Source organism: Plutella xylostella, chromosome 14 (genome assembly GCF_932276165.1).
Source record: "Plutella xylostella chromosome 14, ilPluXylo3.1, whole genome shotgun sequence".
Classification (NCBI taxonomy): domain Eukaryota; kingdom Metazoa; phylum Arthropoda; class Insecta; order Lepidoptera; family Plutellidae; genus Plutella; species Plutella xylostella.
Genome location: NC_063994.1, coordinates 3,503,921 through 3,522,729, shown reverse-complemented (window position 1 = coordinate 3,522,729; position 18,809 = coordinate 3,503,921). Strand labels below are relative to the sequence as shown.

At 40.0% G+C, this 18,809-nt stretch overlaps 1 non-coding gene across 1 annotated transcript; it reads left to right on the top strand.

The window, feature by feature from the left end:
• Positions 1-3,478: 3,478 nt before the first annotated feature.
• On the top strand, positions 3,479-3,550 carry Trnae-uuc. Its single transcript has one exon. It is a non-coding gene; the product is annotated as a tRNA-Glu (tRNA).
• The last annotated feature ends 15,259 nt before the right edge of the window (positions 3,551-18,809 follow it).

Below are 18,809 nucleotides of genomic sequence, written 5' to 3'. Positions count from 1 at the left end.
GTCATACATACAACAACCATTCATCTTCGCACAGTAAATTTCATCCGTCAGTCGTCAGTCTTCTTTCATCCTTTATGGATGTGTCCAATCTCCAAACCATATCTGATACCTGTACCTATATATGTATATTGAATCATTTGTATAATTTTAAGTAAAATAAATCCTCCTTGGCAAAGGCCTTTACTAATAGAGAGTTTGAAATATTATGACAAATGGGTACTCAAAATCTTTCATTTCATTCATTGATTTGAGATTGACATAAAAAACAACAAAAATATCTTAGTTTACACAATGCGAGCTAGCGTACGAGTCAGCCTTCCGAGTAGCTGCACTGCAGTAACTCGCACTGTTTGGACGTAACTTACGAGTAACTCGTACGTGCGAGTTGGTCAGTAGCTCGCATCCGAGTTACTTCATAATTTTTTGTTTTCACTCGCCTGCTCGCCGGCAGCAACTCGCCCATGACAGCGGCTCGGCCGTCGCTCGCATCGTTTGGACGCGTTCGGCAGTAGCTCGCCAGTCCCAGCTGGACAGTAGCGTGATTTTGTGTACTACGCTGTGACTCGACTCGCACTGGGACTGGGTGTCGTGTAGACAGCAGAGGCAAGCCGAGCTACTAGCGTACGAGTACACAAACCGAGTAGCTGTCTACTGGCCAGGCAGCAGCTCGCACTGTGTCAACGAGCCATAAGTACTTACGGGTTACACAATAATAGACCTTGTACCTAATGCACACAAATACATCATCCGTATTTAAACGAATATGAAACCTGCCAGAACTCACTAATTATTAGTTTAGTAGCCATTTTATCTGCGTTTTAAACTTTATGCACAATATAATATACTTTATGGCGGTAAGCCCGTCTTTGTGTAGTTACTTACTTTTTCTAATTTCATATTTCTCTGTTTTAGTTTTTTTATAAGTACAAGTGTGTATACATAAATAAATACTTCTTACTTAATATATGTTGATACTGCTGACCGTACAAAGTTCTTTAATGAAAATTAATTATAGGGCCGAAGTGATATAACTCTGTGACGAGGCCCACATTACTCGCCGCGATTTGTATTAATGCTCTTCAGTCTCTTTACGGAACCAGTGTACGGCAATCTGGCGCGGAACCCTGATATATTCTAGTAGACTCCGACAACGCTAACTTTGCAATAGAAATAATACTTGAGGACAAAAAATTGTTGGTAAAAGTGACCCTAAAGTGTGTGAAATAAAATCATGGAAGTATAGTCATAGTACCTACATTGCCACAACTTGTTATTTTCTAACCTTTACCTTTAAGCATAATATAATAAATATAATTAAAGACAATTGATTCCACGAAGGAAAACCGTCAGTATTGTCTATACAATAGTGTTCACAATTAAGCAGACCGCCACTGTTGCCGAGTGGTTTGGTTAACTAGGATGAGAACGAAACTATGGATATGATTAAAAAACACTTCAGTACTTCAGTTGAAGGATTTTACAGGAAAACATTTACAAGTAAGGGCGAGGCCTCAATGCTGCGGTGTATCACCGCACTGTTGTTTTTCAACATATTTTTCAGGGTTATGTGATGAAAAATATATATGGAGTGACTCAGGGGTCATTCCGAACATCTTTTGATAAAAGACTTTGGGAATCTCTAATAAAGAAAAGTTTTCTTATTAATAAATCATTGCATGTAAGTATGTACCATCGCTCTTACGGTGTAGGAAAACATCGTGAGGAAACCTGCATATTTAGATATGTTTACCCACCAACCCGCAGTGGACCAGCGTGGTGGGAAATGGTCCAAGTTTAGGAAGACAGTTTAGACCTTGGGGATATGCACAAAGGTTCCACTCGAGAGAGCCAGGTGCAGCTCCCTTACACCCTCACAGAGAATAGTATAGAATAGAATAGAATCATAGCATGTAGGTAAGTATGTAAGTAAGTACTTCATTGGAAGGAGACCCGTGCCCCAACAGTGGGGACGTGATGGGTCGTGATGATGTAAGTATGCAGCAAATCACTTTCGTAGTTCCCCGATTCAGTTAGTCGCCGCCATCGAAAAGGCACTGATTTCGTTCGAACATTTGTAATGAGTTTGTGGTTTTGTTAACACTGGCGTGGCTAATTGTTTATTCGCCGAATATTTGCCTGTTTCGATGGCGCTCTTTGATGCTGGTTCAATGTGGCGTTTTCTATGTTGTAGGTACCTACTCGTGTGTACCTATGGTGAACTTGTTTTGACAACGATTTTCGGATTCAAAATGTATGGAATTTTACATTAATTACTTCGTTAATGATTACATCGCGATATGGCTCCTAAAATTTTGTTAAGTACCTAAGTGCCAATTTCTCCATAGTCGGTTATCTAACCGACAGGTACCTATTGATTTATTAATACGTCATCTCCATATAAAATACATGACAGATGTGTCAAAAGTCAACCACTACTCCCTGGTTATGCTCTAACCGACTATGGAAAATTGGCACTAAGACCTGGTTTCTCATGATTCTGTTAGTTACAGTCTAAATCACGGATTTTCTGACGACTTGTTTAAGGATTAATACCCTTGTTAATTGGATGAGTCCCATGATGATATGGCTAACAGACCATAAATCATAAATCAAGCATTATGTGAATCATTCAGTCACACTTCATTCAATATTCTGTCATATTCATTGAAATTGGTCTCTGTGATGTCAAACAACCTCAAACAACCAAACTTTTTGGTTTTGAGGTTGCCATGGTTACTATTTCTACCGAGGTTGCTTTTTGACGTGCGTCGTTGAAAATAATATTATTACGCCATGCCCTTTGAAAAACAATACAACGAACTAGATGGAGTGTCAGTGCAAAAGAAACGACTCAACAAATAACACCTCAATTTCTAAGTAAGATCTTATTTTAAAATATTTTGTTAGAAGATTTTTCACTTAATTCAATAGTTGTCATTAAGCTCGGGTTCGATTTCCAGGTAGGGCCATCAATTTTTGTTTCTATATTGCGGTTCCAAGTTAGGTTAAACTTTTATCTCGGTTTGACAATATATAAAACCCAGACAGTGTTTTGCTTCATTTTTTAGGTCACACGACATCTAGTTCGTATATTGTTTATCAAAGGCTCTGTTCATTTTTCCATCTTGAATTCTTGAAAGATGTGTCAAAAGTCAACAACTCGTTGTCTGGTTACCGGTCTTAACCAAGTCTTAACGGAACCGCCACAGCAGCATTAAGTTAATCAACCGATTAAAGGAGTTAACCTCTTGATTTAGCATGGTGGGACAGTCACTAACCTTAACAGTCTATCATGTAACCAAACCGAGATATTTTTAACCTAACCGAATGGTGTGAAATTAGGCCTAAATCAAACTTCGATAATTAATTTTGTAACCAGTTGTAACCTTCTCATCAAGGTCAAGTCCAAACATTCTCAATTTATCGACTGCAATTTAAATACCTATTGAGAACTGGTATTTTAACACTCAATGTCATGTCCCGTATGGTCTAGTGGCTAGGATACCTGGCTTTCACCCAGGAGGCTCGGGTTCGATTCCCGGTACGGGAAATTATTTTTGTTTATTTTAATATTTTACTTACTTTTCATATTTTAAATCGAATCTTTATTGTTTTTAACATGAATAAAACCCATTATTACTTTAAGAGCCTGTTTCAAAATGTCTGTATAATGGCTACCTGTAATTATTTATTAGACAGTAACAGCATGTCTAGTATCCCACACCACAGGTAGCCATTAATCAGACATTGTGAAACATGCCCTAAAAATACTTATATATATTTTACAACACGTCCTAGCACAGACAGATATGTACACGGTTCAAAATTATAACACATTTGGTCTTGGGTTTGGTTACCGGCAAATTATGTATTTTCTACATTATTACCTACTTAGTTGGGCTAAAATGTAGTCCCCTGCAATTAGCATTGTAAATAATGATCATAAATAATTAATAACATTTTAATTTAGGATTTAGGGATTAATTTTCAGACACGAGTAGGTGTTTTGTATGAAATTTATAGTAGGTATCTTTGGATCAAATTAAATCTCATGAATCATTTTATTGGTAATCTAAAGCCCCCAACATTTAACACTAAAAGTTGCATGACTTTTGAACACCTAAGTCTAAGAATGTGTCTAAGAACACTCGGGTTATTAGTATGAGTATCTATGACCCTAAAAAACAAACCTAACTTATAACACCCCTCTTTTAAAAATACTCGTACGTTGATCCTTGACTTAAACGGTAAGCATGAGTGCTGCACCCAAATTACGCCAGAGTTGAAATGGTATGTAATATTATACAAGAAAATTATAATGCATCGAGTACTACAAGTTTTGATGGCGTTGAACGTGTTAAAAGCCCCCGACAGCTAAGTCAATTTTGGTAAAATATGGCTAAGATATTAGCTAGGGCCCTAAAAACAAAACTGCGCTACCGCAGACAGATACCTACACTGACACGTTAAAATTACAACACCCCTCTTTTCCCGTCCGGGGTTAAAACCAATCATATATTATACATCCTTGCATCCTTTACAAGTTTACAGTAAGCATAAGTGCATTGCTGTACCCAAATTAATACTATATAAAAAAAATGTATCACAGAGTACCTATATACCTACTCGAATAATGCAAAAAATTACAACTCTAAAACCAAATAGAAGTTTGCGAGGCATACAACAGGTCACAGGTGCCTCTATACTAGGTTATCAGGTCATCATTGGAAATTGACATTGATTCACATTCATCGTTGACTTATCGATGAATTCCTAAGGGTGAGGCCACACGAGCGTAATTTTGTGAGTTGTGAGTCGTGCAATTTCGGTCGCAGAAATTCTGGCCAGCAGAAATTTTGTTGGGCTGCCAAACGGGCGCATTTTATTCATTAGCTTTCCAACGTTTATGGGTGAGGCCACACGAGCGTAATTTTGTGAGTTGCCTCGAGTTGTCGAATTCTGTCGGAATTGTGCATGTGAGTCGGCAGAGAACTCATTTTGCGTCGCCGTGTGAATCAAATAGGACTTTTCTATAAAACTGAACGCGGCAGATATTACGCGACCAAAAATGCGCGACTCACAACTCATAAAACTACGCTCGTGTGGCATCACCCTAACAGAGCCACCCCTCGTACCGGCACAACTTGATGGCTAGGATGGCACGTATTGAAATGTCTGTCAAATGACAAACGCACACGACGCTTTCAGTGTATTCTGCAATACGAGAAGACCTCGACGACCGAATGGCGTATTGGTTAGCGACCCTGACTACTGAGACGAAGGTCCCGGGTTCGATTCCCGGCTGGGGCAGATATTTGTTTAAACACAGATATTTGTTCTCGGGTCTTGGATGTGCCCGTAAAATGGCAATAGGCCCGCCCCCTATTACATTGGGACTAACATAACACTCTGGCGAAAAGTGGGTGCAGCAATGCACCTCTGCCTACCCCGCAAGGGAATACATTAGTACAAGGCGTGAGTGTGTGTGTGTGTGTGAGAAGACCTCTAACTACTGCGTATCGGAATCAAAATGGCTGAATATCGTGAAATCTACACTACAGTGCTGGTTTAAGGGTCGGCAATAGGGAATCGAGGGTTGGCATTGTCATAGAATTATATAGTAAATGATGCTCTACAGCCTTGAAAAAAATCACACAGGTAGCCGAAGAGTCTAGCTAGGTGCTGAATCATTCGAATTTAAGTAAATGCTTATGGATAACTGTAAATTAATTTCAGAAAACCAGTAAATCACACTCCCGTATTGTAACAACTGTGTCGTAATTATCAAGAATTTTCATATGATTCTTATCAAATTATAAAGATAAATACTTGGACTAGGCGATAAATACCTTGTTTTTAAATAAACACACACCTATTTTGTGTAAATTAATAACAAACTTGGGCAATTTTTTTCCCTCAAATCTTCATACAAATATCTATGGCGGCTTTCTGTGTTATAAAATCATAAACACAAGCGACGTTTGACTCAGTCGGCCGCTGGCCTCCAAAGAAGGGTCACGTCGGTTTAGGCAGCACTGACAGCTCGCGATCTTTTCGTGTACAGATACAAAATCTCTGCACATTGGTTGTCATTGCACTTTTTCAACTTTTATGACACCAACATAATTTGATTTGAAATTGAGGAAGCATAATTCTTACACTATATTCAATACATTAAATTAAATTAGATAGTGGGCAATATTCTCGCGTGACATTACAGTCTCGTAAAGGTCCGATGAGGAGCAGGAATATAGCGAATGGATCTAAGTGATGACAATACGTAGGAACATTAGGTTAGGATTCATCAAAAACACAGTCTCATGGTACTGGTTGAGGAATGGTCTCGTGAGGATCTGATGAGGGCAGTAACAAGGTGGTGACTGAATTTTATTTCAAAGATGTTAGCTAAAAGCATCGAGTTTGGGCTATTAAGTATGTTTTTCAGAGAGACAAAAAGATATTTTAGGCTTCCTCTGGATTAGTTAGGTTTACTGGGTTTACTAAATTCATTCGTAACGTAAAATTGATAATGACGCAATTTCTTCTATAGACAGTAGTTACTACTCGTAAAAAAACCAACGATAGATGGCGTAATTTGTAGAAGTACCTATCTAGTCACCCTGTCACGGGGTGACTTCGGTTGGTAACTCAGAAAAAATACTATATGTTATTGCATCAATAATAAAAAAATCAAGAAAATATTCAAAGTTTCCATCCTCGCACACAAATCACAAACTCATGCCCTGTTCTAGGAGCAGGGTCTACCCTAGTGCATTTTCATGACCACTTTTCGGTTATACCTTTTTTGGCCCAAGATTTATTTGCCTAATCTCGTATTGCATAGTAACGTTTGGTCAAAGTCTCGTTTCGCCGAAAATCGTATGGCATAAATCTCGATTAGTAAAAAGTTTTTTCGCATTATCTTGTTTAGCCTAATAATGGTATGGCCAAATCTTGAATAGCCTAATAATAGGTTTATACAAAGTAATAATATTTGTTTGGCTTTAACTTTGACGGAGCGTCTCTCTATAGCGCAAACTGGTGCCTTGTATTGTTTCCGCTGTTTGGAAAACGCTCCGCTCCGCTTCGCTGCGCTCCGCTTTGGTTTTGATGAACATATGCACCTAACACGCTCCTCCTCGCTTTGCTCGTCGTCGCACCTATCTTTAGGTTTCGATCTCATGGGGTTTGTAATAATTATTGTATGTGTATTATAAATGTATGTTGTATTGCTCGTTAACTTTCGATTTTTTAATCATTCAATATCGTGATTTTCGGGATGTATGAGAAAAAATACCACAATTTGTACATTTACTACATACTTAATATATTATTTATTAAGATAACATTAGGAGAAACAAGATTATACATAGGTATAGACGAACATACATTTGAGCAAACGAAACTTAGGTGTTTAAAGATTGTGCCTAAAGAGTTTTAGACGAAACGAGCCTTATGCCACATAATTCTTGGCAAAGTGATGGTTCGGCCAAAAAAGTTTAGACCATACGAGTTATGCGAAATGAGTTTTGGTCAATAAAGATTATGCGAGATGAGGGGAACCGCCACTTTTCACTTGTGTCCTACCGGTTTCTGTGCTCAGCGGAATAGCACCATTAACCATTATTATTCTGAGATATCATCACTTCTTATTCTGAGTTACCCAACATAAAAACACGCCATCTATTGAAATCATTTTTAATTAGGATTTTTCTATGGTGTGGTTCCCAAATTTAAGGGTAAAAGCAAAATAATTATATTTTAACCTTTTTTTAAACCTATTATATTAAAAGACCAATTCAACGATACCCTACCTACACCATCAAAATAACCGGAAAAAATATCAGCCCCAATTTACTTGTATGGGAGAGGGAGTACCCCAATATTTTTTTGGGGTACTCCCCATATCTATGCGAAATATCAGCTTGATATCTTTACCCGTTTCTGAGAAAAAGGGCGGTGACAGACAGTCAGTCAGACAGACGGACAACAAAGACATCTTATAACGGTTGCTTTTTTCCTTTTGAGGTACGAAACCCTAAAAATAAGAAAAAATATTATTCTGCTACCAAAAAATATACTTATAAAACATACAAACATACAATCGAAAAATATTACCCTCCTCCTTCGGCAGTCGGGTAAAAACAAGTGAGACAGGGGGTCATTCTGAACTTTTGTTCTACGAGTTTTAAAAATGAACAAAAAAAAAACCTTTTTCATAGAAACTTTGATGACACGTGACTTTTTACCATGGAAAACGAATATTTTTTTTCGCGAATTTGCAAAACTCGTAGAACAAAAGTTGTTCAGAATGACCCCTTGAGTTGAGTCATCCCCTTTCGGCTTAGCATACCCTTAGTATCTACACTTTAATACCTGTAGTTACCTTTCTACAAGTAAGTAAATACTACATTTGCTTAGAAAGCTAATCGGGTTCCGAGTATGGAGAAAAGTGGCACCCCTATTAATTTCTACTCTTTCCTTGTGCTTACCAGTGTAATTAAAAATTATACTTACCCTCAAATCACTACTTGAAAATAATTGTCAATAAAGTTGGCGAGTAAAAGTTTATGACCCACTGTGCAAACTTACATGTGTGCGTGTCACTGCGTGTGCTGTGTGAAGAGCATTGAAAACCCAAATTTGGCGGGGCACGTCACCCTGTACGGGCCCTTAAAAATAACGGGCTATCTTAAATATTTCAGAAATGGTTGAGTTTCGATAAGGCATTACTTATAGGGTTCAACCGAGTGCAAATACTTTCCTCTATCACCCATTTAAAGGAATACATCGACTTAGCAATTATCTTGTATACTTAACTTAAAATTTTGTTTTGTGTTATTTATTATAGAATTAGAGAGAGCTAGATTTCGCAGTTCAGAGATAGACGAGTCAAATCGTTTATGCTCAGGTGACTTTGTGATTCTGAAACCTTAAATTAAAATATACTACAGGTACTAAATACCTCTATAACCTTATCATCAAAAACGTTTACAAACGCTTTATGATACTCTTTGTTTCGGGTTTTCTTTTGTATAGCGGTTCAATGTCATGTGAAACCTTTGTTGTGTTTGATAAGCTCTTGAGGTATTTGTTTCTTTGTTACAATAATAATTATTACATTACTAGCATTTCCCGCGAGCGCCGCTTCGCCTTAAAAGGTATTACATCTAAATAAGTTGTTTAGTTTAAAAAAAATAATCATACCTAGGTTCATTTCACACATAGGTAGATACACACCGATGTGAAAAGCATTGCTTTACACCCATACTTTTTACTCATTGTACCTCCTGCAGGTTGACTGGCAGAAAATGATTTTAGCATTAAGTCCACCTGATTGTACATTATTACTGTATTAAATTGTGCAATAAAGTATAAATAAATAAATTGCTTTATACCTATTATGTAGTAATAACATCAGAATATATATTATGTACTTACTGTACACGTTTTCATTTATTTTACAAATTTCCATACGTTCTTATCCTCAGTCACCCCTCTGTTGGCTCACTTTACCTACTTACCTCTTTTAGAACATCCTGTATTTATTATTTACTGATTTTCTTTATATTAAAACTCATTCTTCCATTACCATACCATTGACAATAACAGCTGCACACACATTAAAATTTCAACAAAACGCCCAAGAAGTCTCGTACGAATGACTAACTCGAGCGCTCATGGGTAATAATTTATCCAACGCATTATCATACATCAAAAGTTTAACAAAAGCCATTTACATTTATAAAGCTCAAGTTCCTATTATTTTGTATGCTCTGCTAACAGTTTTAATCTTCAGTTCAACCCGTGTCTATCTGTAATGGGTAAATATTGCTCAGTCACATGGAAGGATTCAAATAAACAATGTTTGAACAGCATGTAGTTCGAATCAAATGAGATTTAGAATAAAAAAAACTGAATCAGCTGAAAAGAAATTAGACAAATTATAGATTCCATCATTCTCTATAAAAAATAGTCGGTAACGTGACTTTTTGTTTTTACAATGGATTTTTTTTTGCGAATTTCTAAACGTCGTAGCAAAAAAGTTTTTCAGAATGATCCCCCGAGTCACTCCCTTTTGGCTAACTGCTTTTGCAACTCCATGTGTATTGTGTATATTACATAATATAGATAGATAAATAGAGTACTCTATTAAATACAAAAGGTGGTCTTATTGCTTATGGTGACCCAGGGACACACTGTGTATACTATATAAAATTGTGGAACTCATGTTTTGGTGTGAAAGTAGACTGGACCAGGCTAACATAGCGCCGCAGTGATGTAAGAGTCGGCGACATCGCACAGTTACAGGCACACTCGTGCCCGCTGAGGCACAAGTGCATGAAACTACCTCCGCTATGAGGTTAGTCTCTGGGTGAGCGTAGGACGTAAATTGATACGTTTCGAATCTATTCGGCAAGCGACGGTGACATTGAGAACATCTGGCACGTTCCAGAGAATTTGATATTATTTTAAGATTAGCACACTATTAGCTGGGCTACGAGTCGTTACCATGCCCAATGCCCATGGTTTAATTACACCCAAAAGCAATGAAAATGTTCCACGTACCAATTTTTTCAACATATTTGAACACAAAGTTTGTAAAAGTATACTATTATGATGCGCTGTTAAATGTACTTCAAGATTGCAGACGGCGTCATAAGCAAGCATGTTCCGTTTCAGAGTAATTTGTTGATTTTCTCATTGGATCATTTTTATCGCTTGTGGGTGTATTAGGTGCTATAAATTTAATAACAGACAATCACAAAAAATATATTAAAATACCAAGTTAGATAGATATGTATGAGAACATAGAATATTCTTTATTTGTACACACACGCATAAAATAAACTTACATAACTTAATTACTAACACATATGTACAAAAATGGCGGCCTTATCGCTAAAAGCGATATACATATAGTATATATAATATTTCAGTAACGTGTAAAGTTACGTTCTCAGGCTGGCTTCTTGCTTTGTCGTGGGGAACATCTGCTGTAACTACACTTTCAGAACTACATTTAATGGCTGCAATTAAAGATACAAATGTTGGCTGCGATATTTTTGCTTCGACTCCGGATTCTGGTTCTGAACGATGTTTTAGTATAGATTTTTATACTTCTATTCTATTCTATTCTTTTCTCTGTGGGGGTGTAAGTACCTGCACCTGGCTCTTTCGACCTTTGTGCATATCCCCTAAGTCTAAACTGCCTTCCTAAGTTTGGACCATTTCCCACCTGGTCCAATGCGGGTTGGTAGGTTGACATATCTAGATTGATGTGCTATACTTCTATTATGTACACAGTGTTATAATAAATCGAATAAATATAATAATTCGCACAAAAAAATATTCTTCGTTGAAATTTAATTGGATTTAAACTTTATACAATAGAAAAGTGATATGAATAAGTAATAAGAACATAATATTTATTTTCCCAGTCTTTTCCAAGGCTCAGTGTTTAAAGTTCTTGGTGCTAAATTACCTACTAAATATCAAATTCAACTTCAATCCCTGAAGATCTTATTAAGAAATCTAGACTTGAGGCATTTATTTCCCATGACGGAGGCAAAAGAGTCTTATTAGAAAGGTTAATATTTAATCGTCAATATAGTATAATAAGTACCTATAATGTCAAAATAAAAAATAAAACAGTCAACAATGAAATTTACGTATTCTGTCGTAGAGTCGAATTCTGAACAAAGAATTAAGGTTTTGATAGCACTAAAATTACAATTTGCCTTCAGTTAAAGTTAGTTAAACATATTTTTTAGTTAAACACATTTATTTACAAAAGCACAATACAATTTACAGACACGTAGATTTGTCAAACCGTGAGGTTTATGGCAGAAAAGATTCAGAATCGACATAATTGTTATCAATTTCATACAACATTTATGTCTAAGCTGAGTTGTTAATTAATCTACTATACTACTTGATATTTAAATTCAATGGCAACAAAAAGTGTGGATGTAGCAAAGCGAGAATTGCTGAGATGAAACAAAGCACCCCCTGAGCATCGCGTCTCGGAATTATTTGACGAGAATGTAACGAGATTTTCTGCTGCTTAAAGCGATTTCGTAATGAAATATCTCAGATAGAATGATTCTGTTTCAGGCTACTTATTGCTTTGTTTAATACATAGGTACATAATATTATGTACTCGTGTTTTTCAATATATTATTATACCTATGTATTTTCTTAAAAGAGTAAGACCAAACTATAGAGTATTTGTACACTCGCCAGCAATGAAAAGGTTCCAGTGACATATGGAACGGCAATGACAGGTGGAAAAGGTGGAGATTTTGATAAAATCTATCTAGGAACTAGGACATTACCCAAAAAAAAAACGAAAATCGGTTCAGTCAGCCAGTACAGACACCCGCTATACACACCTCTTTTTTCTTCAGGGTTTTAATATATATTTAAAGTAACAACTATAAAAAGACTACGTATACATTACAGGAACTGCCGGTTGACAAAATACTAAACATACATACTTATTCCGTTCAAAACAAATTGCAAACGAATATCCGTATAGGTACTTAGTCACATAAATCTTACCGATATTATCGTCCAATAGCCTGACAGAACGGATGAGCTTGTCTCCAGACCAATAAATAATTGTATTGGAGCTTAGACAAGGTAAAAGGAGAAATGAATTACATATATAGAGGTACATACATGTGGCAATCGCGTAATGACCTTAATACCGTACGTAATTTTCCTTCAAGAATTTACTTCAATATTTAATTTACGCAGCTCGCTATCTTTGACATATTAGTTAGTGTTGTAGTAATTTGTTGTTTTATGTATGTGTGTCGGACCAGTAGCATTTCTCTTTAAACTGTTAAGTCATAGGACGACGCAGACCAGGGGGGTCACTCCCTAAATCGACGAACGAACGAGAATTTTACTGTCACGCAATACGCACGCTTAAAGCCGTGTCCAGACATGTATCATTTGCCCGATCCGTATCCGTATCGTCGTCGCGTATCATGATCGCATATGTGGACGGTTAATGATACGCCGTTATGATACGCGTCCCATGTCGTGTCGGTTTTTGTCCGATCATCAAAGGAATTATGACGTATTATGAAGATACGGAGACGGAGCCAATCGGAGGCGTCCACAACTTCATACGGCGCTTGATACAATACGCAGATACGGTATGGTGATCGGATACGGTGATAGGATCGGGTGAAGGATACATGTCTGGACACTGCTTAATGATGATGATGATTGGTCCGACCGATTTCGGCCATGGCGACCACTTCGACCCCTAGTTCTGTTGGCGCGCGTGCGCCCTAAGATGGCTTATATAGCCGATCTTTGCGGCGAACCCCCTTGCACAGTGTGGGCATGTGAGTACGCCGCCGACATAATTATAGTTGATGGCGGCAGGTGGACGAGCTTTTAGCTGGTCGCGTTTCGCGTCTAATTCAGCTTAACGCTGCAGCTCGAATTCGCGTACTCGCCTTGCCACCACCCTGCGCCATTCAGGCCGTTGTGCCGCCAAATCTTCCCAACGAGAGGGCTCAATGTTGCATCTTTTCATGTGCCGCTTCTGAACATCTTTATATCGGAGGAGTTGTCCGCCAGGTTTCCGCTTACCCTCCTCTAGTTCAGAATAAAAGATGCGCTTCGCCACTCTCTCCTCCGCCATACGCGATACGTGACCGCACCACCGAAGTTGTCGACGCATTAAATAGGCCTCAATGCCACCAACATTGGCCCGTCGCAGAACTTCGGTGTTACGCACTCGGTCAGACCATCGGATCTTTATGATGGATCGTAGGCATTTGAGGTGGAAACGATCTAAAGTGCGTATGTGGTTGCGATACAAACACCACGTCCCGGAGGAGTATAGGAGGTTTGGCAGCACAATCGCCATATACATGGATATTTTGGTAGCCAGCTTAAGATCATGTGAGCAGAAGACCTTGGAACGCAGTTTGCCAAATGCCGCGGCTGCAGCACTTATTCTGTTATTAATTTCGGCGTCAAGGTCACACTTGGATGTTAAAGTGCTCCCCAGATAACGAAACTTGTGCACCTGCTTCAGCTCATCTTCCCCAAGCTTTATCGATAGTGTCTCGTGACCGTTTGTGTCTAAGGTCATGACCTCAGTCTTTTTGACACTAATCTTTAGGCCGAACTTGCAGCAAGCTTGGTGGAATGAGGACATTAGCTGTTGTAACCCATCTGGGGATTCTGCTAAAAAGCACAAGTCGTCTGCATACATGATCTCTGTGATCAATGCGTGCGACACTTTAGTACGTGCTTTAAGTCTGCCTAAGTTGAAAAGGTTGCCTGTGCGAAAGCGGATCCGGACTCCCTCGGAGACCGTTTGTAAGACTTCTTTGACTACTACTGCAAAGTATAAGGCGAACAATGTTGGTGCAAGGACACACCCTTGTTTCACCCCACAGGTAACGGGGAAGAAATCTGATTGCTCACCATCTACTGCGACACAGCACTGCATATCGTCATGCAAGAGTCTTAGAAGTCTTACAAACTTCTCCGTACATCCCAGTTTCTCAAGCACTATCCACAGGGCTTCTCGAGGTACACTATCAAACGCTTTCTCCAAGTCGACAAAGCAGAGATACAGCTGACGCCCTTGCTCTCTACTTTTTTCCTGCAGTTGCCGGACGGAAAAGATAGCTTCGCAGGTACCTCGGTCAGGTCGGAAGCCAAACTGGGTTTCGGGCAAGATCTTTTCAGATAGTTGTTTCAAGCGGTTTAGGAGAACTCTGGCAAAGGCCTTTCCGGGGGCTGACAGAAGTGAAATACCACGGTAGGAGTTACAATCGGAACGATCACCCTTGTTCTTGTAGAGAGCAATTATGCGAGACACTTTGAAGTCATCCGGGACCCGCTCCTCCTCCCACATTCGAACAAACAGTTCCGAGATCAAGTCGTGTAGCTCCTCACCGCCGTACTTCAGCAGCTCTCCTGGTATAAGGTCAGCACCAACGGCCCGCTTGTTTTGCTGCTGTCTGATGGCTGTGACAATCTCATCGCGTGATAGGGGCTCGTCCAGCTCGGTAGCTAACGGAAGTTGAGGTAGTAAACCGATATTTCGTAGATCAGCTGATCGATCTACGTTAAGCAAGGTGTCAAAGTGCTCAGCCCAACGTTTTAGTACATCTTCTTTGCCTGTTAGTAGATGCGCGCCGACTAATGACCTTAAAGGAACTTTTGCACGACAAGATGTACCAATCAATTTACGTACCTCGCAATAAAACTCCCCGAGCTGATTTGTGTCAGCGAGCCATTGCATATGACAAGCTTTGTCACGCCACCACTTGTCTTTTAACTGTCGAGACAGCTTTCGTAGCTCAAGGTCACTGTTTTTGATCTCCGTAGCCGTTCTACCTCTCCTACTATGCTGTCGCAAAAGTTCTCGGTGTTTGTCAAATGCTGCCCTGAGAACCCCGTCATTCTCGTCAAACCAATCTTCATTACGACGGCTTGTCATACCTAAAGCAGCTGAGGCGGCTTCTATAAGATGGGTAGACAATGTTCCCCAGGCCGCACCAACGTCACCCGCCTTGATATCTGGCGACAGCCTTTCCGATAAGGTATCAGCAAAACGCTCTCGTACTTCGTGATCTTTTAGCCTTACCACGTTCAATGACGCAGGCTTTTTGACAGTAGATCTACGCGGACGATGAAGTCGGAGTCGCAGCTTGGTGACAATTAATCTGTGATCAGACCAGCAGTGTGCCCCACGCATCACGCGGGTAACTTCAACCTGGCTGATGTCTCTTTGCCTTACCATAGCATAATCAATCAAATGCCAGTGTTTGGATCTCGGGTGCATCCACGTTGTCTTGTACTTAGCAGCAAGTCTGAACATAGTGTTCGATATTGCCAGTTCGTGTTGAGCACAAAGACTGAGCAGCAACTGACCATTGCTGTTCATGTTGCCAACTCCGTGTCTACCCAGAACTCCAGGCCAAGCCTCATAGTCCCGACCAACTCTGGCATTGAAGTCACCTAGCAATAGAACCTGCTCTCTGGCGTTTATGCTGTCTAAGCATTGAGATAGCTCTTCATAGAATTTGTCCTTGACGTCATCAGACTTATCCAGCGTTGGAGCATAGACACTGATGACATTAAGGTAGTTGTTTCTGTCCAGTTTGAGGCGTAAAGTGGTAACGCGATCCGAGATATGTACTGGGTACTCCTCTAGTCGCTTTGCTATACAGTTCTTGACAGCAAATCCTACACCTGAACGTCGTGGTTCGGAGGCAGCGGTACCTTTCCAAAAGAAAGTGTAACCGCCACCACCTTCCACCAGCTCACCTTCATCGGCAAGATGTGTCTCGCTGAGAGCAGCTACATCTACGTTATAACGATGAAGTTCACGAGCTACTACGGCGGTTTTGCGTTCAGGGCAGGCGTTGCCGTCTCGATCTAGAAGCGTCCTCACGTTCCATGCGCCGAAAATCATGATAGGTGGTTTCATGCATTGATTTTTCTTGTTATTTCGACCACGTTATTAAAAGATGCAATGACAGCCGCGGTTACTACCACCTTCCAAGTGAGGCGAGCATTTTCTTAGGGCACCTTTTCTAGCCCCCTCCTCGGCTGAGCGAGGAAAGCAGTGCCTCCCTAAATAGGGCTGCTTTGTCGTCCCGGGTGCTGCCGAATCCACACTGTCACCCCAAATTTGCAATGTGAAAGCGACCACGGTGTGTACTCACACCCCCAGGACCGCCTATGTGCAGGACTCAGACAAAGCCCAGCTAGCATCACGCCAGACCTCTCTACTTCATCCCATCGCCATAGGTCTTTGCGTCAATCGGAGTCCATTGTACGGAAGCGGTCAAATGCGCAGGATATATTAAGGTGCGCAAACGTTCGCGCAAACGCAGGCGCACACACTCGTCCTTCCCCACCACTATCCAATGGAACGGAAAACCGTTACGACTGGAAGTGAAGTCGGATGATGTGTCTGGCCGACGGCAACTATGCGCCCTCTACCGTCGCCCTTTAGGCCTTCCACCTTGCCTTGCTGAGTCGCCGAGTCCGCCAAACCCTTCAGCATATCTGCATTGGGCTGCCTTCCTCACCGAAACAGACTTCATGCGCTGTGCGGGAGGGAACCGCATAACTTGACCACCGGGATGGCAAGCCCCTCGTCCAGTTTAGCCCGCGAGCCGACGCGGTGTACCGGGGTGTGGCCGCTGTGCGCATCACAGCTACTTGGAGCCACTGGAGAGAGTTTATGGGCCAAAACAAAATTTATCACATCTTTCCCACTTATATAGAAGCCGGCTGGAAAGGATCGATGCTTAATAACCCACTACACCCCATACACACTGCTTAATAAAAGAGGTAGAGCCATGGTACTCGCAGCGCTGCGAAGCTTCGGAAAAACAAAACTGCAGCGCTAATTGACAATTATCGTGAGTTACTTCGTCGATTTACTGACAGTTTTAATACTCTTTCTATCGATAGCTGACAGTTAATATTATACGACTTTGACACCTAGAATCTTCATAGAATGTAGCATTCTGTGAAAATAGAATGAAAGTAACTGTCAGCTATAGATAGAGTTATTGAAACTGGCAGTTAGATAGTGACCCGCCAGGCACGGATGTACCACTCTCTGTTTACCGGTAGTCTAAGTTTAAGCCCGCAACCTCCGCACCAACATAAGCCCTGAAAAAAGATAAAAAACACATAATTCCACGAACGATCACAAATACACGTTATGGAGAATTAGCAAAGGACGAATATTTTTAAAACGGATATTTATAGACCGGATATTTGTAAGCTTCTTGAAAAAGAATCTATTTTTGACTTTTTATGTAGGTATATACACAATTTATCTAAATACGAGAAAAATGTCGTTACTTAATTGATGATCCGTAACAAGGATTTTGAAGGATTACAAAGTAGCCAGTAAACTTTTAGGGTTTAATAGATACAATTATTAGCTAATTCCCCTGAAAGCATAATACAAATAGGCATTACCTATAATATTATGCTTTCAGCTGCCGCTACATGGGTTCATTATTGACGTTGATAAACGTCACTTTATCGCTATTCGCCATAAATATACGGCACTGTGACTGCCGAAACTGCCTAACTTTATGTAGGTACATATCTTTACAAAATGTATCACGAAAACGAAGGCTACTTAAAAAAGCACCGAACAAAATATTGACCACAAATACCTATGCTATATCAGAATAAAAAGAACCCGAGTCAACACCAGGAGGGTTACTCTATACTGACGAAAAACGAACGAACGAGAGCTGTCGTGCAATTAGCACGTTTAATACAACGAGATAAAGTATTGGTTAGTGCTACTAAGCTACGGAGCGCTGCGTTAGCCACGACTCCATTTCTTTATATTAAGAGTGCCGATTGCGTGACAATTCTCGTTCGTTCGTTCGTAAACTTAGAGAATGACCCCCCAGAACCGATCTTCGTCACATGCACGCCAGAAATACCCTTAGAATTCACCGGGCGATATATTAAAGTACCCTATTCCAAACCGCATTGAATCCGAATCGGAATTCATGAATCGGATGGCGCTCGCTTCACAATCGAATAATGGCGCGATATTGAAATCAGTGCATAGACTTCGTTAGCATTCCAACCACACACTCGGCGACGACAATTTGCGTGCGAACAATATTCGGCCGTGTGTCAGAGGTGTAAGGGGTGTGTAAGGCTTTGCAAACTACAAATGGGCTGATCAGAAGTGTTTTGTTTTATAATACAAAACATCATCTACGGAAAACCATCCGTAAGTATCTAATAAGATATTTTGTTAAATAAACTAC